At 38.8% G+C, this 24,356-nt stretch overlaps 1 pseudogene across 1 annotated transcript in view; it reads left to right on the plus strand.

The window, feature by feature from the left end:
• The window catches only part of LOC310907406 (centrosomal P4.1-associated protein-like), a 38,055-nt pseudogene extending 17,464 nt beyond the window's left edge, over positions 1 to 20,591 (plus strand). The window contains exons 4-9 of the transcript in view: positions 11,409 to 11,569; positions 14,651 to 14,710; positions 16,414 to 16,649; positions 18,973 to 19,024; positions 20,019 to 20,103; positions 20,467 to 20,591. The product of the transcript in view is annotated as a centrosomal P4.1-associated protein-like (transcript). The remainder of the gene's footprint in view (positions 1 to 11,408; positions 11,570 to 14,650; positions 14,711 to 16,413; positions 16,650 to 18,972; positions 19,025 to 20,018; positions 20,104 to 20,466) is intronic.
• Positions 20,592 to 24,356: the final 3,765 nt, after the last annotated feature.

Consider the following 24,356-nt stretch of genomic DNA (forward strand, 5'->3'; position numbering starts at 1 on the left):
TTAAACTGTAGAGACCAGAATTAAACACAATACTGCTGATGTGGCCTCACTAGGGCTGAGTAGAGGGGGAGGATCACCTCCCTCAACCTGCTGACCACACTGTTCCCAATGCACCCTGGGATCTCAATGCCCTCCTGGCCTCAAGGGCACTTCTGGCTCATGGTCAGCTTGCCATCCAGCAATGACTTGTCATCCACCTGCCATCCCAGGTCCTCCTCAGCAGAGCTGCTCTCTAGGAGGTCAGTCTCCGGCCTGTGCTGGTACTTGGGGTTATTCCTCCCCAGGTGCAGGACCTGCACTTGTCCTTGTTAGGTCATTAGGTTTTTCTCAGTCTAGCTCTCCAGCCTATCAAGGTCCCACTGAATGGCAGCACAGCCTTCAGGTGGATCAGGCATTCCTCCTGGTTTTGGGTCATTACCAAACTTTTTTTAGGGTGCTTCCTTATCCCTTCATCCAGGCTGTTGAGAAACAGGTTGAATTAGACTGGACAGCAGGAATTGACAGCAAGAGCACGCTAGGACAGGAGGAGGTATGGCTGCAATTTATTGAAGGCAGTGCTGACTTCAACCTGACTTGAGTAAAACTAAGGCTTGAGATTCCAGAAGCCTTATAATATCAGGGTAACTTCCAGCTGGATCTGGTAAGTGCATTGTCTTTGAAATATGCTTCAGATGAATTTGCGCTTGAGTACTGGGGGAGCTGACGCTTCTCTGATGGTTGTGATGAGTCTGGGTTTTTATTGCTGGAAACACAAACATGAGCATATCAACAGTTTGTTCAAGTTTTCACATTCTTATTTAAAGGGATAACCACTGAGCCACTGCTTCAGTCTACAGAGAGCCCCACAAAAAACCTTTCCAGACAAGATGCTCAAGAAGAGAAAAGAAAAGAAAAGAAAAGAAAAAAGAAAAAGGTGAATTACACATCTGCTTGGACACATTGTTCTTCCCTTGCATGGGAAGCACTAGTTCAAAATTAAAGAGCTTGGGCATCTCTTCTATAAAAGCAGTCTTGGAGGTGGCATAGTTTCACATGTAAGACCTGTGAGAAGGGACATATGGATTCTGCATCTCTTGGTGATGTCAACCTACTGTGTCACCTCTGCCTCCTCAGTCATAATCTGGTGCAGGGTGGGTGGGAAGGTTGCAGAAACAGCACTGCTTGTCTGCTGTGGGACTGGGCAGACAAGCAGTTTGGGGATATTTGGTGTGTAGCTGGGAAAGACTGAGGGATGAATACAAACTTTTGTGTTCCTGTTGTTGGACCAGAAAGTCCTTCCAGTGTGTTGCAGAGGACTTCAACAGCACTGACTGTATTTACATGATGAAGTGAGTTCTATAATTCCTGCTACAGCAACAGTGTGAATGAATGAGAAACAGTGTATGAATGAGAAAGTAAAGGCTTTTTGCTCCAGTTGTCAGCCCTAACTTGACTTAAAAGAGCAACTTACCACTAGTTGACATGCAGAAGAAATATTAATTGAAGTAGAAGCTGCCTTCTTGTGGTGAGCATAGCCAGTAAGCTTCAATAGGAAGATGCACACATTTGCAGTTTTGTGCGATTGAATAGAAAATGCCTGGGTAGAAACTCTCGTGTACAAATACTGCTTATTAAACTGTTTAATAAACTGGCTCACAAGTCACATAATTATAGACACACAAATCATTCAGTACTGTCCAGCAGTGCCTTCATTTCCACGTTCTGTAGTGAACACATCAAGCAAGCACTACAAATCTTTATAGGCAGGGAATATGCATCTTACCATTTATCCTTTCCATGGTTCCAGCACTAGATTTGAGGATCAGAGGACTCTTTTTTTCCCGCAGGTTGCATCCTTCCACCTACTTAATTTAATTGTATTTTGAAAAATGTTTTCAAAAATCAAAGCCTTGTGTATGTTGTTGAAAATGCAAACATTTTAAATTATTTTAGGATGTTTATTTTTCACTTATTCCTTCTGTAAAGTCTTTGTTTACATTGTCCTTTTTCCTGCTGCTTAGAGAACAGTCAATTAAAATAAAAGAGTTTCTCTGAAACTTTTTCTGCTGCTACAGAAAAACAAAGAGAACAAGTAAAGAGCAGATTTTTTCACCTCACTTTGATGTAGAGAGGAAGATGAAGACTGGAAATACAGAAGCCAGGTGAGAAATTATCTTTGTCATTCAAGCTGCAAACACATGTTTTCCTTGATGGTATTCCTCTTTGGGTTATATATGCAACACAATGGCTTTTTCCTTGGGCAGATCTGTGGCCTGGCAGCTGATCTACTGTATAATGGGATGCTGTTCTTGCCCATTTAAATGAACTGGTTTTGTAACTGATCTTCAAAGCATAGAAGTAAGGCAAAAGTTGGCAGGAAAGATAAAATCTGCTGATATGCCATCACTTCTGCAGTGGTCATCAGTTTATGATGGCAGCTCATTCATCCCCGTCTTGGCTGTGCCAAGGCAAATTTTGCATGGCTATATATTGAACAGGGCAGTGAAAATTATTAGAATTATCTGGAGATAATTATCTGGAGAGAGGAGAAATGTAACGTTTAATTCAGATCACTTTTCTGATCTGGTTCATCACTACACTGCAAAAGGACACTGTGGAGGTGCTCACAGTAGGCAAGAATGGGTGGGCTGGCACTGGTGATGGAAAAAGTGCTCGGAGTTGTTATCTTTCCTAAACTGATGCAGACAGAAGCAGCAGATGTTTGGCACACTAAGCCTTCTATCAAGTAAAAAAAAGAAGCAGCAAACTTCTAGGAAAGCACAGACCGAGAGAAAATATCATGAGAATTTTTGTGTTAACCATATGGGAGTTGGATAGAGTGAGAAGGAAGACAAGGAATCTCCAGGGTGGAAGGCTGAGAAGATGTGGCAGGACCATATGCATGTCTGGGAAAGAGGCCCTGTCCATGTATGCATTTTTGTATCAGCAGTGAGCTTCTAAAGTCTGTCTCCCTGTCACCCCTACTTGTTGTGCTTTGGTTCACATTGTGGTGTTATCATGAGCTGGGTGAAACTAAAGCACAGAATGTTCTCCACTCTTTATGACATTTTCACTATGGCACCAGGCTATATTTGGTTTGGAGCAAGCTTCAGTGAAATGAGTATTGTCTAATGTTGAGTCCTCTTTAGCAAGAGTTTTCCCCACAAATCTAATGCTATTAGCTCATGGTGTGATAACAGAGACAGACTGACAAATCAAAAGGTTATCCATGGTACAATGGTGCTGGGTAGGAATGGGGTGTAGGAAGAACAGTGATATGCTGCACAACCAGCACTTCTATTAACCCTAGATTTTTTTAATATTTAGTAGAAATTGTTAATAAGTGACTAAATTAAGACTCAAGCACATTTCCTTTGAAATATGTTCATGTATGCTTCATTTTGAGCCCCAGGTTTCATTTTGGCCCTCTACAACATTATGGACATTATTTTTTTTCTACTCTATCACTCTTCACCATCTGATTCAACCACTCTGTCAGAGAGATGCTGAGTTCTTTATGATTGTCATTAACTCCAGTCTGGAGAAAATAACTGAAATGTTTTTCCTTTTGACTATTTTTTACCTATTTCTAAGGACAGACTGATACCAGCCAAAAAATGTTGCTTGCTGGAAGTATAATTAATACTTGGTCTAGACAGGATGCTTTAAAGTAAGGATTGGATTCACACAGTAGGGAGATTTTACTAACAAACTTCACATTTTAAAAGAATTGCAGAGACCATTTACAGTTCTAAACTCCACATCACCTCCATAGAAATTATCAAATGAAAACTAACTAGAGAATGTTACAAATAAGTACCTTGTTTCTTGCCTAGGCAAATCACATTAGCAACTGGTATTAGACAGCAGACTTCTGAAAGGTTTGTTGAGGAGCGACTTAAAGCAATCAACTCATAGAAAAACAGCAGAAGGAGCAACAGGTACTGTTGCCATCAGTGCATTCACTTTGGTTTTTGACAAATTCTCACAGACAGAGATACTGTGTGGGCTGTGTTTTGGCTCATTACATGGTAGCATATTTTTCCAGTGTTCTTTCATGTGATATTGGAAGATTTTTCCCCAAACTGAAAACCAAAAGGGCTGTATTGTTCAGTCACAATCCATTCCTCCATGATTTCCCACTAGATTCCTCTATTTCCACCTGTTTTCTGGGTCATAGTTTGTGCCCAGGTCTCAAGACACTCAGTTAAATTAGACATCAAGGTTGACGCTGTTTGCTCCATAATAACTGGTCTCTCATGTGCTACTACTGTGAGAATGGGGGCATTTCCAAATACAGATTTTGTACAAAGATCAAGTGCAGTGAGAGTGTTCTGCTTTTTGCTGTGGGTACAGTTTGAGATGAGCTTATGTCTGACACCTCTAGGTGTCAGACTCAGCATTTGGTTTGGCTTGGTGACTTGGTAGATGCTTGGAAGATGAGTTTCATCACTCAGAAATTTTCTCTGTGTCTCCCTGGCAAAATAACATCTCAGACTGATGCAGCTATGTATTTCTGTGTCACATTGTAAAAACTACTGGAACTTCCCCTGAAAACAAAGAAGGACAGAACTGTTCTCATCTTCTATCATACAGACATTTAGCATCATCTTAACCCTTTGACTCTACTAATGAATGAGAGAATGGAGGCTTCACATAACAACTGCTTCTTAAAAAGTGCTTCTTGCACCTTCTCTGTAATGTCAGGTGTGTTCCTTATGTACTCATTTATCCATACCCAGGATCTTTCAGACTTCTGCTGCCTCCATTTTTTCAGTTATTGTAAATATCTTCCCTTCTGGAGAATGATTCTGTCTGTGATTGTCAGGATTTAACTTTGGTTTTCTTCCAGAGCAAGCCAAAAATAACACCTCGAAAGGTTTTTCTGAAATTAAAGAGAGGGCATTACCAGGCTCAGAAAAACTGAACAAAAGCCTTTAGAAGAGGACAGCAAGCATTCTCCAGAAGAGCTGGTTTGAATTGCTGGAGTCATTTCTCCTAGTCTGGCCAAGTGAACAGAGGCATACTGCAGCCAGGGCAATGCTCTCAGCTAAATCTGCAGGTCAATAGCTCCATGCAGATGGATACACATGAAAAAAAGGCAGACTGTGCTTTAGCTGACAGGGAGATGAAGGTTAAGACCGACTGTGAAACAAAAGTAGTAGAGCAAAGTGCAGAAGAAAAAGAAGTGACTGGAGGAGATGAAGACTCAAAGGAAAATCTTGGTGACTCACCCCAGAGAAGATGGCCTGAATACTGCAACCATGTCCCAAAACAGTGACAGACACAAACTTAAAAGTAGGTGAGAAAATGGAGACTCATCACATGAATCTTCTAGGAAAAACAGAGAAAACTGCTGGAAGAGCTGTGGAGAGTACTCTGCAAAAGGACCTAGGTAGGACACATTGACTCCTCATCCTAAACCCACTGGCTTTCTCTTTATGTAAGATCAGTCAGAATAAGTTTTCCTGTCTGCAATAATCACCAGGGCAGAAATACTCACTTTTGATGGCTCTCAATTACTCTGTCACAATCTACTAAGCACACTATACTTCATATCAGACTGCTGCTAAAAAATATTCCCTGAGGCTTCTTTGAAAGTTACATTTGTATTCACATTCCTAAGAAGTTCAGCTAATCACACTAATATACACCAAAATCTGTTTCACTTACTGGATTTATAGGGCTTGGATTGCAGTACTAAGACATGTGCTGGGAATGGAATACTTGCATAATTAGGAGAAATACATTAATTCTTTTTGATAGATTAAGCAATAAAGCTTACTGCACTTCAGCAGTCTGTGGTTTTAAAAACATAGTGAGGGTTCATAAATATTCACAGAATGCTGTGTATTATCATAGATGCCTGTCCAGAGGAAACCCAGAAAATCCTTAGCAGAGGATTAGAGACATACCACAGAAGAATCCCTTCACTGACCATGGTGAGAGAAGAACATGAGGAAGCAAGGCATTTTTTCAGGTATATCTTTATACACAAGAAACTGATTTGTATGTGCAGTGAGGAAAATATTTCTTTTAGAGTTCTTAAAATCAGGCTGCTGAATTCTTACTTACCAGCTAGCTTCTTTCCAGGGGCATCTGTGTTCTTTTTGAACTGAAATACTTATTTAGCCATCTAGATTAAAAGTAAAGCAACTCACTGAAGGAGGCCAGATCTCAAGACAGTGGTGCAGTTTCGGTCTAAAGCTGAGTAATGCCAAATCCTTCATATAATTTTGCTGAATATCTTTGAATTACAGTGAAAGCAGTAAGAACCCAGGCTAATTTTTTTTTTATATGATCAAGCCACTGATAGAGCAAGGATAAACTTCTCACATCCACATCAGGATAGCACATATTACTGAGGTTCAAAAAAATGTAGAGCACATATCAATTCCAACAGCATTCTTATTTCAGGAATAGTAATATTTAGACCAGACTGAGGATGTGTTTGACACCATATTAATTAAGAAGATGAAAATTCAAGTGAGTTGCTTTTGTAACTTGTAATTATTAAATGCTGTAGAAGTTTTAGTTTGGTTTGGTTTTTGTTTACATCTTCACAGAAGAAAAATAATTTCTTAACATGAAATCCCTGCAGTTAATAATTTTGGCACTAGGGGGTTTGTATTGGAAGTACCTTCACAGCACTAACTAATTGTAGGCTATAAAAATGCCTCTAATAAAAATTGAGCTTGCTTACTATCAAATCAAATCCACATTTTTAATGTGATTAAATCTGTTGGAATTAGTAGGAGCCATCTTTTATAAACACAGGAGAGATTATTTTCCTCTTTGCATTTCAAACCTAGTTCTTGACTGGTGCAAAATTAGCATAATTTATTGGCTTTCATTTTTTGATATATTATGCAAGGTAAGAAATTATTTTTCAGATCTGCTTGTCCATTCTTCTTAATTTCAAAGATGATGGGAATAGTGCAAAAGGCTATTGTGCATTTATTGGTTTGTATAATTTTCTCCTACAGCTGCCTTTCAGCAGAATGCTTTCACTGTCTTAAAAATTAACACTAAATTAAGTTTCTTTAAAGATCCTTCTTGGATCTCTAGTTGACCATGATAGATGTTCCAGATGTGAATATTTGTGGGATTTGGCAGTTCATGAAACTACTAATGAAATTAGGTACTGCTTTTACTTTTACTGCTGTGAATTTTGGCTGTGGAGTGTTGTATTGGTGCAGAATTACTGCAGTGCCAAATTCTGCCAGCATTGTATTCTCTGCCTGCTGACCCTGCTGCCTCACTGGTGCTATTACTTTGACTTTTTCATAACAATGCATATTTTTAAAAGAGCTTGCATGGATTTATTCATGTCATTAGCCACAGTAGCCCCTAGCATTTCCACACAGATGTTTATCCAAAAATGCCTGCCCAGTATAATGTGTGCATCCTTTCACTCACTTTTTCTAATTTATGAGCTAAAACTAATTGCAAAAGGCAGCTTATCCTCCCTGGCTGTGTTGGCCCTGTGCTGATTTATGCAGTCCAAGAATCTGCTTTGCATTTTTAAACCAGTAACCCTATTAGGAACACAAGATGACTGCCCATTGACAGCAGCTCACTTGTGCCCCGTGACAACTTGTGCTGGCTGGAAGCAATGAAAATCCTTTTCAGAGCAGCACGACATGCCTGAACCTGCCCAAACCTATCCATTTCTTTGTTTCCAAGCTCTTTGTTTTCAGACCTTTCCAGGCACAAATGATATAAGCAAGAGGGTAAAACCAATTGGGATGTAGTGTGTTGTGTGTATCTGGTGCCTGACAGAGCCTGGACAATGCTCAAGGTATCAGCCTGTGGCTCCACCCCCGCAGCACTGAGGTTGTTCTGCTGGCACTTGGTGTCAGCCAGAGGATTCTGTGATGGTTATTTGCTTGTTCCTCCAAGAAGTGCAGCTTGGTTGCCATTTTTAATGCACAATTTCCTCGTAGTATGGAATCTGTGTGCCTTCTGGACCAACGGCAGCAGCCAACATCTTGGTGGTTGGTTTATTTTTTCCCACCTGCATCTCACTGAAAAAATTTTCTTGGAAAAAATACTTTTGCTTCATGTATGTTCTTGCCTCACAGGCAGCCCTGCCTCAATTTGCCTCATGCAGAGGTGTGCTGGGCACACAAGGAAGAATTCCAGTTTGTGCAAAGGGCTTAGCCTCTTCTAATGTATTTTCTATCTGTGTTCTGCACCCAGCTCCTATTTGTAATTTATAGCTAGGTTATGAACTGTTAGCAGCTCCAAAGAAGTGTTCCAAGTGCTCCTGGTATCTCTGGTTATTGCATTTCCTCAGGGTAGGGCCTATTTTCTAGCCTTAACACAGTACTGTTTAGTCTGCAGTGGAAAATGTTATACACAGATCTTGCATCTTTCTTTTGTTGTTGTGCTTTGTATTTCAGAGAACTGGTCTGGACATGGAGGAGTGGTAGGCTGGACATAACCACACAGAGGCTCTATTTGCTCATTCAATTTGATTATTCGTTGTTGCTGAGGCTTTCTCTATCATGCTTTTAACCAGAATATTAGTCAGGCTTATTTAGAATAGAAAATAACAGCAACAGGTAATTAATTACAAAGAGCAGATGGATATAGGGAGGTTTTTTTCTCTTAGTATTTGTGAGGACTTTTGCATTTTGCTCCTGAGGTGCTAAACTCCATTACAGAGAGGAAAACATGAGGTCATGGCTGCCTCCTGTAGTTCATGTTTCTTTTCGTGTAATGGTGAAGGACAGATGGTGGCTGCAGGTCATGAAGGGAGTTGGAAGCTCACTTCTCATTTGTAAGCAGGAAGCTAACAAATAATTTCATGTCAGATTAAAAATTAACCAAGAAGTTAGACCACAGCCATATAAATAAGCTCTGTTTGAGGATATGTAACGATTCGTACTCTTCCCTTGTTTCTGAGCGTTAAGTGCATTTCCAGATCAGTCATGCCTTGAAGTCATGGAGTTCAAAGGCAAAATCTCTTCTGAACAGCCACCTTTAACTCCTGGAGCGTATTTATCTGTAGAAAGTAAATACTTTTTCCCATTTAATTAATGTCCATGGCTAATCTGATCTGTAGTAATGACTGGGCAGATGAAAATACTGTCCAGTCCCCAGCTCTGCATGACTGCAGAGCTTCACAGATAACAGGTAACTGAGCTGTGCCTTCTGTGCCCTAATTTAGCTATCTGAATACAAAACATGTTTTAAAGCCTCTAAGTTCATGGTCATCAGATTGTCAAAACTTTCAATTAGAATTCTTTCTAGCTGCTAAATAAAACAAATTTTGCAGCTGAACACATCCATGAGTGCTCCCAGGGAGGAAGTACCTTAATTTGGACAAGTGCTGATAACAGGTTGCCACTCCCAGCAGTATCAGCATACGAGGGACATGCCCAAGCTCTCCAAAGACCATGCCCAAAGAAGGTACATTTGGAGACAGTCCTTCATTACAGTACAGCCTCATAGGCCAGTTTCGTACTCCTTGTTTATTTTGAGAACAGAACATGAATAGACCAGCTCGAGACTGTCAGGAGCCAGGAGTTGACTCACCCCTTGGAATACAATAGAGATCAAGCTCACTTACTGCAGAGAGAAAACATTGCCCAGAGCAAGTTCAAAGGAACATCTAGAGTCACTGGACAACATGTGAAATCAGAAGAAATGCAAGTAAGCTGTCTCCTGTAGAATAAATATGTAGTTCTTATCAATTAATATGCTTCCATACAAACATCCTATTTTTTTACCTGAATCTTTCCATTTGCCACACATAGTATATTATTCATGTCACTTCTTTAGAATGGTTAGATCTACTACTTTTAGATGATTAGTGAAGTTTTTAATTTTAATAAGATACTGCTATTGTTTGTATTTTAAATGTACATCCCTTTCTTTTGTATAAGAAAAAAAATTAGGTTGTGCCTACCATTTTTTAAGGAAGTAAAAATGTTTCCCAGTTTCTCATACTTCCTTGTACTGATTTGCTCAGCTGAGCTGATTCTTGAAAAAATTCCAACTCCTGCATAGTGAACTTTCCTACTTGTAAATATTTGGACTCCTTGTGCCAAGTGCAAAACGGTTAATGGCCACCATTCTCATTACTGTGCTATCTGTTTTTTTTTTTTTTAAACTATCCTGATCTTTGGCTTTGAGGTATTTTTATGATATCTAGCCCTGTGTCTAACAATCTAACATGCCTAATAACATTCCCAAGTATTTATTATGGTTTCTTCTAAATTCCTTTAGAGGATTCTATCTTTTTAAAGCTTCTATTTCAGACTTCTTAGTGATAAAATCATCTCTGATTATCTGTGGCCATTATCGCTACTAAAAACAGCTAGAGATAATATGACTTAAGAGGAAATTTTCTAAAAGAATCAGTGATAAACAGAGAAAAAAGTTGTAAGCGATGTGAAACCAATAACAGGAGATAGGGCAGCTGAAAGCAATATTTTTATAAAAGGAAAGAATAGGCAATGGTAAAGCTCAGATGTGTCTGGAACAATGTTCTGCTGCAAAAGGATGTCTAAACCAAACTGATATTGACAGCAAACTGACAATTTAAATTACTTTCACAATCAGAAAATTTCAGAACAACTAAAATAGGCAACATAGTACTTTGTTCAAATTTTCTGTAATTTTTTTTTCATTTGTACATTTTTGAGATACATATTTTTGGACCATACACAGAGTGAATGTTTTTCTACTTATGTTGTGTATTTCTCTAGAGGTAGCATTTACAATAGGAAATGTTTAAGTGAGGCTGTTTCAGTATTTTGGCTACAGAGCAAACTGCTCTGTTTCTAGCTCAACTCCACCAGTGTTCTGTTTGCACTATCCAGCATAAGTGCCCTGAAGGAAAAGGACTCAGTGCTTGCATCAGCATGGGTGAGGGAATAAGGGAGAAGGCAAAAATAATGGAGATGGGTGTAGATGGAAATGTCCTCCCCAAATTTCATTACTTTCATTTTCAGTTCAGTTGAAAATCATGTCTTTGTTGTCCCCTGCTGTTTGTAAGAAGGGTCTAACTATTCCTGTGCCCTTTTCACCACATGAAGATTTGGGGAACTGACATTCTTGTCATTAAAATCTACCTTGCATTTTGCCTTTTCTTAACAACATTGACATATAATGCTGATTAGTTGCATGATTAGTTTGAATTTCATGATTTTCTTCAGCACAGACTCATTTCAGCTCAATTTGTATCAATTGGTCTGTTTTAAATATAAGGGTTTACAAAGTAGTATTTTTTTGTTGTTTGGGGTTTTTATTTTTCTTTGTTGAAATAATTTCAGATGTGATTTTTCTATTGCATACCTTAATACTGTAGACCTTCAAACAGAACAAAAGGCTCCATGCTTGCTTCTGGATATGTAAGGTGGGCATGCCTAGTTCGGAGCAGGCAATGACATGGCACAGTTTTATTTTTTCACTGATAGATATTAAAACAGCAGATTGCAGGACTGCAGGAGGAGTTCAAGAGCACTGAGTCCTACTGGCATGCTGCCTACAGCAAACTGAGAGACCAGGTTGAGTTGCTGACCAGGCAGAACGTGGACTTTGAGATGAGCTCAGAGTTTCAGAACACCAGAGAAAGAAAGCAGAAAAAAGCCCCAAAGCTATGAATTTCATGGACAGAAAATAAGAGACCCTGGTACTGGAAGATACTTTCTGCTTAATACTGTTTAAAAAATTCAGTAGTTTTTCTTTGGAACTCTCATGTGTGAATATTGTCCCTCCACTCCCACCATGCTTAGCCTGAAGGGAGGAAAGTCAGCCCTACAATGGGCCATGTTAAAATACACTCTTTGTGTGGTCCTCTTCCACCTAGCCTTGTTATCCATGAGGTGTGCGGCTTTACCAGGTGATACAGCCAGCTATCAGAGACACTTAGGTCAGATCTTTCTCTCCACTAACTAGAAAGGGAGTCTAGATAACTAATTTACTTTCAATGCCTAAGTTCAAGCCTCCTAAAAAGCCTCCTGAAAGTAATTTTTCTCTTTATATATATAGTGCCATTTACCTTTTTAATGAAACATCTTTTCAGCCTGGAAAAATATAGTTGGACCTTCTATTAAATCTTAGTCCTTATTTTATGCTGTAAACTTTCTGGAAGGAAACCCCATCAGCAGCCTGCCTTACAGAGACACAAATTTGGTTCTTGAATAGGAGTTACCTGGGATGGAGCAGGAGGGATAAACAGTATGTAAAATATAGCTGGCTAATGTAAATGTCTTTGTTAATCTCTGGAAATCAAAATTATTTAATTAAAGGTTTACAGAGTGTCTTGTAATTTTTTTTATTCAGTATTCCACTTGTTTAATTTACTTGTAGGGTTTTACTTCTTCTGTTAGTATATAACTGAGTAACTTCTTGTAAGGGAGTTATAGGAATTTGAAGTTACTCAGTTTTTACACAGGAGACAGCAAGTCTTGGTGAAATTAAATGTTCAGACTAGAATTAAAAAAAGAACCTGAATTTTTGGTTTTGGGTCATTTAATTTCCTTGTATGTATTCAAGGGAGAAAAATACATGCTTTGAGGGATCAGTTTCATCCTATGTATGTCAAGGAAACTAGAAAAAATAATTATTTCCTAGATGATATAGTCTAGTCTAGTCATGAGATGAACCCTACTCTTCCACAGAATGGCTGAATGTAGAAGAAAATAAAACTGAGCCTTTTTCTCTTAGGCATTTCTCTAATTTTTACATCTACTTTCTAGTAAGGTATTTTTTTTAAAATCCAAGAATCCTGTCATTTGCTTTATTGGAATGAAGAAGTTTTGTGTCTCTTTTTTATTTGATTGTAATGTACTTATTAATGAGATTTTTCACCTAACACTTAAATTTCGTTGAAATTTTAATTTGAAGTTAAATTTTTATTTTATTTTTTTCCAAACCTACTTGCTCTTATGACTCATCTATAAAAGGATTTTTATAGATTGCGAAGGTCAGAAAAAGAAAAAGATTAGTCACAGGTACAAAATCAAAATACATAAAAATTCCAATAAAAGCAAGGATAAAAAAAAGCTAATTGATTTCTGCTGTTGGCCAGATTTCTGGTTTAGTTCTCCTGCTTTGCTGATGTAAAACTATTAGTCAAGACACTGAATGTTTTTTGTTGTATGAAAGTAATACTAGGATACTGTATATGAAGATGCCAGGATAGTACCTACAAAGTTTTTGTCTGATAATGGGGACTTCCAGTCCCCAGTAGAACAACATGTAGAATTTCATTCATTGCGTTTAAATATCATAACTTTTACAGAAAGAAAATGGCTTTAAATTTGACTCAGGTGACTTTGAAGGCTATTTGATTCTACTAACTGTGAATTGAACTTAAATTTACATATTTATAGCAAATTCTCCACTGGGTTGCAGAAGTTATTCTGCAAGGGACGGCATCTTCATCCAAACCACAAGAAAGTTCATGAAGAGGTAATCACAAGAGCCACAGCATCTCTCATGTGGTGCTGAAGCCATCTTTGCAAAAACACTTCCTTAGAGGTGTAAAGTATGCATCCCTATTGCCAGTAATCACTTTTCCAGACTTTCAAATATGTATTTAAGAGAATGTTCTTTGGTATCAAAATTTCCACAAATGAAAGTGTGTATAAGCATGATCATGTTTTCTTGCTTGTGCACAATTCTACATGAATTATAGATTTTCTCCTGGCTTTGCAGTAGAAGAAGAAAAAAATTTTCCCCCCTCTTTTCTAGACCTATCTGAATTGTGTGTTGTTTTCAATGTTTTTCAAACTTGTTGCACCTGCTATGCCACAGGCTAATTTTACAAGGAATCCTCTTGCCTTGGCAAACCATAAATCTATTTTTTTTTCCTTTTAAGGCTTTACTTGCCAATAGGTAAACAGTGTTCTTCTCCCAGTTCAGCTCAGTGGGAAAGCCACTCAGATTTTTACAAGTTGTGACAAGTTAGCTCAGTACGTCAAGTGAGATACTTATTTCTGGCTGGTGTGTCCATGACTGCTCCTCCACAGCCAGCTTACCACATTGTTAACACGCCTCACTGTTTGGGATTTAGATATCTAAATATCTCTTTATGCTTTTTTTTTTCTCTTGGCTTTGTATTTCTTGCTTCATATCATGGGCACCTTGGATATTACAAGTCCCTTTTCTTACTTTTGCTCAGATTTGCTTGAAATCTATGCTTTGTTCAAGTGTAAAGTCTCTCTGAAATTCATCTTCTCTATTAGAAACTCTTTCTTTGGCTAAAGGAAAACTGAGATTAGCCAGTGCATCCTGCTCTCTGCCTGTATAGGGACTGAAATAAAATGTAAAAGATATCAGATGAGAAGGGAGGCAACTGTTACACTATAGTGAGCATTACAGTCTGTTTGAAAGTCACTAGACAGTAATTTCAGTAAATTCTACATGGTGACAGATATGAAAAGAGATATTGATAATTTCCTCCTGTGGCACACAGCCATGTGCAATAAACATTGTGACTTCAGCAACAGTTTTGAGGAGGGGAAGTTGAGGACAGCAGACTTTTGGGCTCACTGCTCTCTGGGCTTTCACCATCTAGCCAGGATTGGATCCAGTCCAACTGGAATCCAGCACGAGCATGAGCTAGACTGGTGGGCATAGTGCCCAGATGTCCTGAGTGAACTCTAAAATATTTGACAGAGACACATGCTCTTTATCTGATTGCATGGCACAGAAAGACTTTACCGTGAATAGAGTGGCTGTCAATTATTTGATTCTAGAATTGAAATCTCAGGTAAATGGAACATTAAACAGAAGCCCAAAATCCATGTTACAGCAATAGACCTGAACGTGGTGACTCAGTAGTATTTTCTTTGCATTTGAGCTCTTTTGAAAGGAGGTAGATGCTTTCCCTCACGGATCCTGTGAATCTGGATAATTCTGAATTTTGGATATGGATAAAACAAATTGTCATACTGTTTCTATCCAAAATTGAAAAACTGAGCACAGGAACACACCAAAGTGAATGGGATAACCCTGAGCAACAGAAGGGTTGCCAGGCATTAGAACGGGCTGAACAGGGAAGTGGTGGAATCACCATCCTTAGCACTGTTCAAAAAAATGTGTGGATATGCAACTTTGGGATATGGTTTAGGGGTGGACTTGGCAGTTCTGAGTCAATGGCTGGAATTGATGATCTGAGAGTCTTTTGCAACCTAAAATATTTTATGGTTCTAGGACTGGAAGAAGATATGCATGTCTTCTATAACATATATAAGTTAAAGCTAGCTTGATCTGGTGAGTTTAATCAGCTGTAACCAAGAGGGCAAAAGAATTGCCATCTGACTTTTTTTTGTTAAATCTTACAGAATTTGAGCATATGCGCAAAAACAGCTGGTAAGCAAGTCTAAATCATGATCAATACAGGTAAAGATACAAATTTTTTGTAAACATTTTTATGAATTTTATAAATTAAAGAAAACCTCGTATCCGAGAGATGTTCTACATCTCTGAAAAAGATTCTGGTTGGCTATAATACTTTTAAGGATGATCTCTATTTGTACTGTAACATGACCTAGCTGGTGAGGAACAGTCTAGTTCAAGTTGTGCTTTAATGAGATAAGAAAAATGTACATTTTAAAAGCACATAATCAGTGATTATTTCAGGCTGTGAAAGAATGAACAGATGGGCCAAAATAGTTATTATTTATTAATTATTAATATTTACTAACACGGATCTGCTGAAAACAACTTCAAAGTTTTGGTTAGGCAGGAGTACAGCCTCAGTTTTCCTGTCATATCAATGCACTATTTCCTTGGCAGCTGCAAATGCCTGAGAGTCATTGTGTAAATCCTCTAAATACCATGTATCTCATGTTGGTCATGCAGGAATATTTTATCTTTCCTCTGTTCTCTGCTCTAAGGTTTCCATGAAAAATTTGGGAAGGTGCTTTTGAGTATCCATGATTTTTCTAGTCTGAATAACTCCTATCAGTTTGTTTGAAAAGTTTTGCATCTCATTTCCCTTCTGTGGCTCACACATCCCCTAGGGTCCTACAAGTCTTGTGTCAGCCTTGATTGATGGAGATGAATGAGATCAAAACACAGAAGGGCTGGACATCCAGCAAGTAAAAATGAACTATTGTGCAATATATTTTACTGGATTCAGCTCAGTTGTGATAACCTAAAGAGAGTTGACTGAGGGATGAGAGCCTTTCAGCAGCTGTTGGCCTCACACTCTGCCCCTTGGATTACCCTTTACTTGCATTGTTGTCCAAGTACAGCAAAATGTGGAAAGCAAAACAAGACCCCAAATACAGAGTTATGTACAAAATGTGTGTGTGTGCTTGAGTGTGTCTCTGTGGATATGCCCACAGACACAATTAAACATTTTCCTAATGTTTTAATCATTTAAAGATGCACCCGTTGTATGAGGATTTTTAATGCTATTTGAAGATGTTCATATCAGCTTAATACAAATGTATTTACACCTTTTAGGGAATAAATAGTTTCATGCAAAAAGCTGATCCTTTGAGATCAGTGACAAAGGAACATCAAGAAAAGAAAACATCCAACTGCTCCATTGGTAGAAGCATAACACCAGCTGGCAGGAGGACCCTTCATCAGAGAAGACTGACACCTTTTGAACCAGACAAAGTCAGCAGCAAGGTCTATTTAAACTGCTTTTATTTTCTTTTTATGATATCATTCAGAATCTGTATTGGGATCTTGATGTACACATGGCTTCTGCTTGGATTTCTTTCCCTGGAACTACATATTTTCTTGTCAGTAATTATCTAAGACACTGTTCATACATGGAACTATTTAGACATCTGCAGGCCAGAGTGTGGGTGGATGCTTTGAAACCTGCCCCCATTGTCTCAGAAAAAGTTCAGGGGTGATCACATGAACCACAAACTGGGGCACTGCATGGGCCAGTGGTTCCCAGTCAAGCCAGGAGCTTGGAAAACCGAGAGCAGCCATGGAGTCCAGCAGGGCTCTGCCTCTCCCACAGCCTCAGCCAGGGAGGAGGACAGGCTGGATGTGGGAGGGAGGGTCAGACCAAGATTCCAGTTGTCAAAGCCCATAGTGATGAGCTTTTAGACAGACCTGGGGTCATGACAGGAAGCCATCCCATGGGTCAGGGCTGGGATTTGGATCAGTGAGGTACATGGCCAGCCATAGACATTACTTCAATGCAATCCACCATGGAGGACATGAAGCGCAGTTCCCAAGAGAAGGGATGGGGAAATGGGGGGACTTGGCCTTGTCTGAGGCTTCTTCCAGCTCTTCCATCCTCCCTTCTTTCTCTGCAACTGTCCCAACCATCTTAGAGACCTGTAGAATATCCACACACGGACAGCTAAACTCGTAGGAAGGAGAAGTGAATGGCATGCTCTCGCCATATCACTGATAGCTCCCATATTGAAGTGAAGCATGACTGTAAGCTGGGGTCTCTCCATTTTTCTTCAGGTTGTGCATCAGACCTCTCCTGCTGGGGGAAGATAAAATATTAGGAAATCACCTGGAGCTGTCTTATATCTGAATGGTTGTTTTAAGGAGTCTGGCTCATCTTCCTGTGTAAAAGCTAAGGTCTGTGGAAACCTCCTGCCTGCTTAAAGTGGTCAGCAAATGACTTGGAGAAACTGGTCCCCAACTCTTGGCTTGTAGAGAATGTGAGTCACTAAAACACATCTAGGATTCCTAGAAGTATTATACTTAGAATTATGCTGCCACCTACTTACTCACTGAGTTTGTTGTCCCAGAGGTTCCCAGAGGTATTTCACCATGTAAATCTATAAAATAGAGTTACAGTGAGTCTGTGGTCTTTGTTTTCACGAACAGCATGCTAGCTCCCATCCATTTGGCAATGATACTCTCCTGACTTTATTTTTTTTGCCTTTACTCATTATATAAGTGCAGTCTTTAAAACAACATTGCAATGGCTTTCAAATAATAGGCTAGATTTCTCTTATCAATATATTTCTGTACAACTGTTGAACATTAATAGATTTATGTTGTTAGCTAGCACTTTATTTTTTCCCAGGAAAGACAGAAAAATTACTAAGAGCTCAGAATAAAATGGCTTTTGTGACCACACACAAGAGAATGGCATAACTGCACATTATAACAAAGTATCTACAGACAGTTCTCCTGCTTTTCTGGATGCTGAAGCAAAGGTTTGAGCTGCTTAAAATTCTGGTTCTTACATGAGCAGCAACTGTGTTCTTTCCATCTGTGAGAGGGAATAAAACACACTAAGAAAAAGAAAGTATTCTGTTCCCACTTCCTATGCTATGCAGGAGACACAGCTTTAGACATGGATTTGGCAACTTTGAACATGGTGTTTATAGTTATTTACTGAAGCATATCATTGCCCTGTGGGGAGCAGTTCTCCCTGTTCCTTCGGATCCCATAATTCAAAATTCACCACATCTTCAAACTGTAATTAACATTAGCTCGTAACTGCCCTGGATGCTGTGTGCCAGATGTCACTTGACTTAAGGCTCCTTTATGCTGCCAGACTGCAAAGAGCATTTATGGTAATGGTAAACGGGAATTGCAACATCCGGAATAGCTCTTGGTTACACACCTAACAGCTAAGAGCCGTGTAATTTGTTTTGGAAGAGTGACTCTAGCTAATACAAGTACCTTTCTTTGTAAATCAGTAACCCAATACTCAGAAATAATTCTGCTCTTTGTTCTTGTGTTTATTCTCTCCATTTCGTGCAGCATAATTTTGCCAGAATGCACTTTTATCACCTCATTTTTGGACTTACATTTTGCCGTCTTTTGCTTTGCAAATGGAAGGAAACTGGAATTAATGTGCAACATTTCTAGTTGCAAATATGAAAATTCATTGCAAATACAAGGCAGAATCAGAAAGAAGGGAATCTTTCCTCTGAGTGTGAAAGTAAATTAATTTTTGCATAGTTGTTTTAAGTTAAGGAACATATTTTAAAAACATTACTGTTTATAGAACACTGACTTTGAGGTTTTCATTATATAGCCTCCAAAATCAATATTATCTAGAAGATCAATGTTACATCAATAAAGGAGAAAGCATGGGAAAGAGGTGCAGGAAAAAATAGAGTGTCACGATGGAAAGGTAAGAGCATATACTTTTGGCTGGGAGATATTCCCTTTTTTGTGAAAATTCTGATAAGGTTGGAACAGTATGACAAAGCTGTAATGCATCTTATGGTTGTCTTCTTTAAACTTCACTAAAGAACTATACTATGGGACTTGATTTATCCTGAACAGGAACAACTGCTATAGTAACGCCAAGAAAAATAATTAACAGGAGGTTATGCTGAGTATGAAATCTTCTCTGACTAATTCTTTTCTGTAGAAAAGCATATTAAGAGCATTGTTGCCTGCTGTCAATAAGAAGTCTCAAGCAAATTTTTAGGTCTCTGCATGCAGCCAAAATTAATTCTGTAGTACTGAAGGTCCATACAGGGTTGCTATAAGTTATCTTGATCTATCAATTCTGAGAGAAACTGATGAGGAAGGATGTTGGTTTAACAACCCTGAGCAGTGAAACTGCTTTATCTACAAAGGCAGAAGTGGAAAGGCATGAAGGGAACAGTCGAAGAAGGAACAAATGAGTAGCTGGCCAAGAAGGAGATTGAACAAAGGCAAGGGGCATGGGCAGCCATCTGAAGCAAGGACTGGTTTTTATACATTTTTAGAGTAGGTAGCACAGAAGTTTCTTCCATGTTGGCATTATGTAAATATAAATAGTTTATAATAATGTGGGCTAAAGTGGAAATAAGTGAGGCCTTGGCAGCACTGGGATTATTTTAAATTAATAGTTAATGGAAGAGAGCCAAAGCATAGAGGTGGGAGGATGACTTTCATGTGCACACTGTCCTCCTGCACACTACTGAAGTGCAAGTAGCATCACCTGGACACAGCCATGAGGGTGAATGAGAGGAAGGAACAGCAATGTGAACACAGCTACTTTTATGAGTGGCAGATGTAGAAAATGACCTTGAGATTACTTTTTAAAGATGGCTTACTTTTGAGTACATTGTTATGGTTGAATGTGCTTATGCAAATATTGTGAACATGCTGCTATCATCTCACCCTCTTTCCAGATTTATTATTATGCAGATACACAGACAACTCATACTGCTTATCCAGATGGCCTGGAGGTGCTGCAGTTCCCTAATAATCAGATAGGTATGCAAGAGCTCATAATATGAACTGTGTGTGAAGATTTATTTCTATTATGGAAGTGTGGACTGAATTCTGACTCCAGCAGATTGGGTATTTTCTTGCCATTTCACATTGTCTTTGCATTTCACTTTCAGTATATTTCATCACTTCACTTTTCAGTTTCCTCCTGCAAAGCAAATATAATAATGGGATGTAAATGTAGCTTCCGATTCTGATTATCTGATTATGTGGCTCTTTAATTTCTTTTACCTTTATTGTAGATATAATTTATATCCTCACTACAATGTCCAAAAAGCAATCCTGACTTAGCTTTCTGTCAGGCAACCTGAAAGAACACTAGACAGACTTCTTACATCTTTTCTACAGAAAAACATTATCCTAATGACACACAAGAAATTGTGTTCCCAGATCACACAGTGAAATGCCTCTACAGTGATGGACTGAAGGAAACTTTTTTCCCAGATGGCACAGTAGTAAAAGTAGAAAAGTAAGTCATGTGTAAATAATGGGGACCACACTTTGGACCCAGATACAGCGACATTGACATTTAAAACTAGTTGGATTTTGCATAGCTGGGAAATTTCCAGATGAAGGGAAAAAGTTTTTGTAAGATAACAAGGCTTTTGTAAGAATATGGCACTAAAATTTCCCTTCCACCTTGAATGATAGATGACGATTTACCACTGGCAAAATGACTGGCAAAATATTCCTCATTTAGTTCCATGGGACTTTACACTGGCCAGAGTAGCTGGGAGATCATCAGTTGTCAGTTTTAGCAATGTGGATACTAAAGGACTCAGGATGAGGGCTCCTGAGCTCTATTCCCAGGTGCTTGGCTCCCCCTCTAATATTGGACAAGGACTGAGATTATCTCAGTTGGTTAGAGCATGATGCTGATAACACCAAGGTTGTGAGTTTGATCCCTGAAGGGGCTATTCACTTACAAGCTGGACTTGAGAGTCTCTTCCTACTCATAATCTGTGAATCTGTATTGTCTCTCTACTCCTCCATGCAAGATGAGAAAAACAGCATCAGGACTCTCTTACACATCTCTTCTGGAGAAGAGAAAGGGTCCTGTTTTAAAATAGATTTTCTGCCTGCAAAATGCCTTGAGATCCCTGCATGAATGCAAAATTTGGATCTCACCATCCATTATCTGTTATACTACATATTGAAGTCTTTTTATGAGACCAGGTCTCTAATGCCATTCCATGTAAGTCCTGAGGTTTTCCACTTGACATTATTTTCCAATTTCATTGAGATATTTAGATTGGAATAACGTTACCTGAATGAAATTACTCTTGAGTGAGACTGAAGGAGATGCAGTCATGCCTTTTTGTGTATGCAACATTAAAACAAATACCCACACTACTTCTCACCAAAGTGTTTGTTTCATGGTACTGATCATACTTCCTCTAGTTTTTCTGCAATTTGTTGTGGAAGTGTATTGAAAGTACATTAAAGTACATTAAATTGTGTTGTGAAAGTAAAATTAAGAACTGTGTTATAAGAGCCCCAAATATATAGTTCAGTGCTGCCTTACACTGACTAAAATAAATCTACATGGGGTTTTTATTTCCTGAGTTATTAATCAAAAAATGTGTGGAAGTGATTAATGTTTTCAGTTTGTTTGGATTCTTTGGAGCAGAATATCTCACCATGTATCAGGGCTTATAATGAGCTGGACATTAGACCAAAACCTGAGCAAGAGTGGAGAGAACAGTCACAACTCTGGATGTCCCTTCCAAACAAAATTATTCAAAAATTATATGATCATAATCTAAAACTCTGCCTCATGCATTTGAAAATAAAATGTAATGTTTATTCCATCCTAATGATTATTCTAGATCAAAGATCTGGATCTTCTGGATCTTTCTTCTTCCTTCAGCAGTCTTTTCTCTGTGTTGCTTGGTCTTTGAAATAACCTTTCCCACTATTGCTTTTATTCTTCCAGTAGTGCAAAAATATTTCTGGTCAGTGAATTTCTCCATCTGTAAGGTTATTTGGATGGCACTTGATACTTAGAGAAATAATAATTTATTAGATGCTGCTTTCAACGGCCTTCCCCATAGACTGCCTGCCAGAAGACCATAGACTAGTTTAGTTTGGAAAGATCATCTAGTTCTAGCTCCCCTGCCATGGGAAGGGACACCTTCCACTAGACCAGGTTGCTCAAAGCCCCATCCAACCTGGCCTTCAACACTTCCAGTGAGGTGAATTTTTCCAAATCACTGAAACTCTTATCTTATAGAGCTCAGCTCATTACCTGCCCACTGACTGAGATATAAAATTGTCTCCTTATGCTCTTCAAATTCCTGTAGCAACAAGTACACTCTAATAGCATGCTGCTGTAGCCTTTTCTCACACCTAAGTGCAAAAATTGCAATATTACATAATTGCTCCCTCTTCTGTTTCCAGGAGCTCAGACAATCAACAAATCACCACCCAAATTGCAGTGCATCTTTCAAGGAAAGAGCAAGAAGCATTGCTGATATTGATCATACACATACTTCAGTTTATTGATTTAATTATGAAGCTGTAAGCAGTTTGATGTCAGCTGGTGTAATGATAAAATTGTGTTGTTTTCCCTTAACTGCTTCATAACACTTCTGCTTTCAGCTACTGAAATAGTTAATATATTTTATTTGTTCTGTAAAAGAAAACTCTAACTAAAATCAAGACATCATTCTTTTGCATGTGTTTCACTAAGAATTTCAGTTCATGCTACCTTATGCTGACCAAAACAGACCTATGTTGATTTTTTCCCTCAATTAAGCATCATAAAAAAGTGAATGTGGCTAGTGTATTCAGTTTGGCTGAGAATCTAGATATGATACCAATGTTTAATAAAGGACCATTGTTTTTATTCTCAAGAATTCCTCTAACAAAAGGTCCCTGTTCTCCAGCTAAAATGCTGATGTTCTTTTTGTTTCTGTAGTAAATCAGAAAACAGGCTTTGCTCACAGCTTTTAGCCTTAAATCACTGTTTACTATTCAATAACCTGTCACTGAATAACAGAACCCTGTGGATAAGTAATCCCTCCTAATTGTAAACTAAATAAGGAACAATTTTGCTATGATACTCTCTCCTTGTTTCGTTAAGCACTCTTGACTCTACTTGCAGGAAACATTTTGACTTTGGAATAATGTGGCCCACAGTCCTGCACAGTGTGTGACACATGGGGAATATGTACAAGTGTCGTGGTTTGAAAAGCAAAACAAGTGAGAGGCTCCAAGTCAGAAATATAATTTAATAAGAAGAAAGGTAAAAAGGTAAAAAATAAAATAAAATAAATGCAATAACACAACGGACCACTGACAGAGTCAGAATACAACCTGAGCAGGATGGTGGAAGCAGTCCAGGTGAGGTGCTCTTCCTGAAGCAGTGATCCTGTAGAAAGGTCTGGTAGCTCTGGTCCTCTGGGAATCCAGTGGGTAAGGGCTGCTTGCACTGTCCCAAATCCCAGATTCTATCCAGGTGAGAATGCTTGGCTCCTCCCCCTGGGCGGAGCATCTCACAATGGGATGAGGAGTTGTGAAGTGGGTCCTTGATGGCCCATTAAACAGAGATAACTCCTGGAGGGAGTTACCTGTGAGTCATGGGCAAGGCGTTGATGGGCCATGAGCAGAAGACAGCCCTGCACTAGAGCACTGCCCCACTTGGTTGCAACAGTTCATGAAGATGGTGATAGAATAAATGCTTTGTGTACATCCTACACTACAACCCAGGACAGCAAGGCAGTCCCCAGAGCTGTGCACAAGGGTGACTCTATGGAAGATTTTGTAACTTTTTTTCTGGCCTGTGTCTGGCCATCGTTTTACCAAAACACGTTTTTTCAGGTGATATTTTATAGTATAATAGTAAATGCATTTTTGACATAAAGGGCACACATTGGGTTTGGAAAAAAGGAGGCAGAAAATTGACCCAGATGAATGACAATCTCTGTCAGGTATGTTGTAATTGAGAGTCCTTCACAGATGGGTTCTCACACATCCCACTTTGTTTTTCACAGGCTGATTCTCACACCCTCTTTCCTCCATCTTCCACTTGCCTCAGTTAACCAGAAGCATGGCTCTACCATTTATAGTTCATAGCCATAGGAACAAAAATAACCCAAAAATAATCTAAATTAAGTGGGACTGCATATTGTGCTTAAACTGTAGCAACACACATAGCTACTTCTTGATGTTTATTGTCCTGGAGGATTTACAATGAAATTTTCATGAATCCTTTAGGGAGATGGAACACATTTGGG

The sequence above is a fragment of the Zosterops lateralis genome, assembly GCF_965231275.1.
Source record: "Zosterops lateralis genome assembly, chromosome: 3".
NCBI classification, from domain to species: domain Eukaryota; kingdom Metazoa; phylum Chordata; class Aves; order Passeriformes; family Zosteropidae; genus Zosterops; species Zosterops lateralis.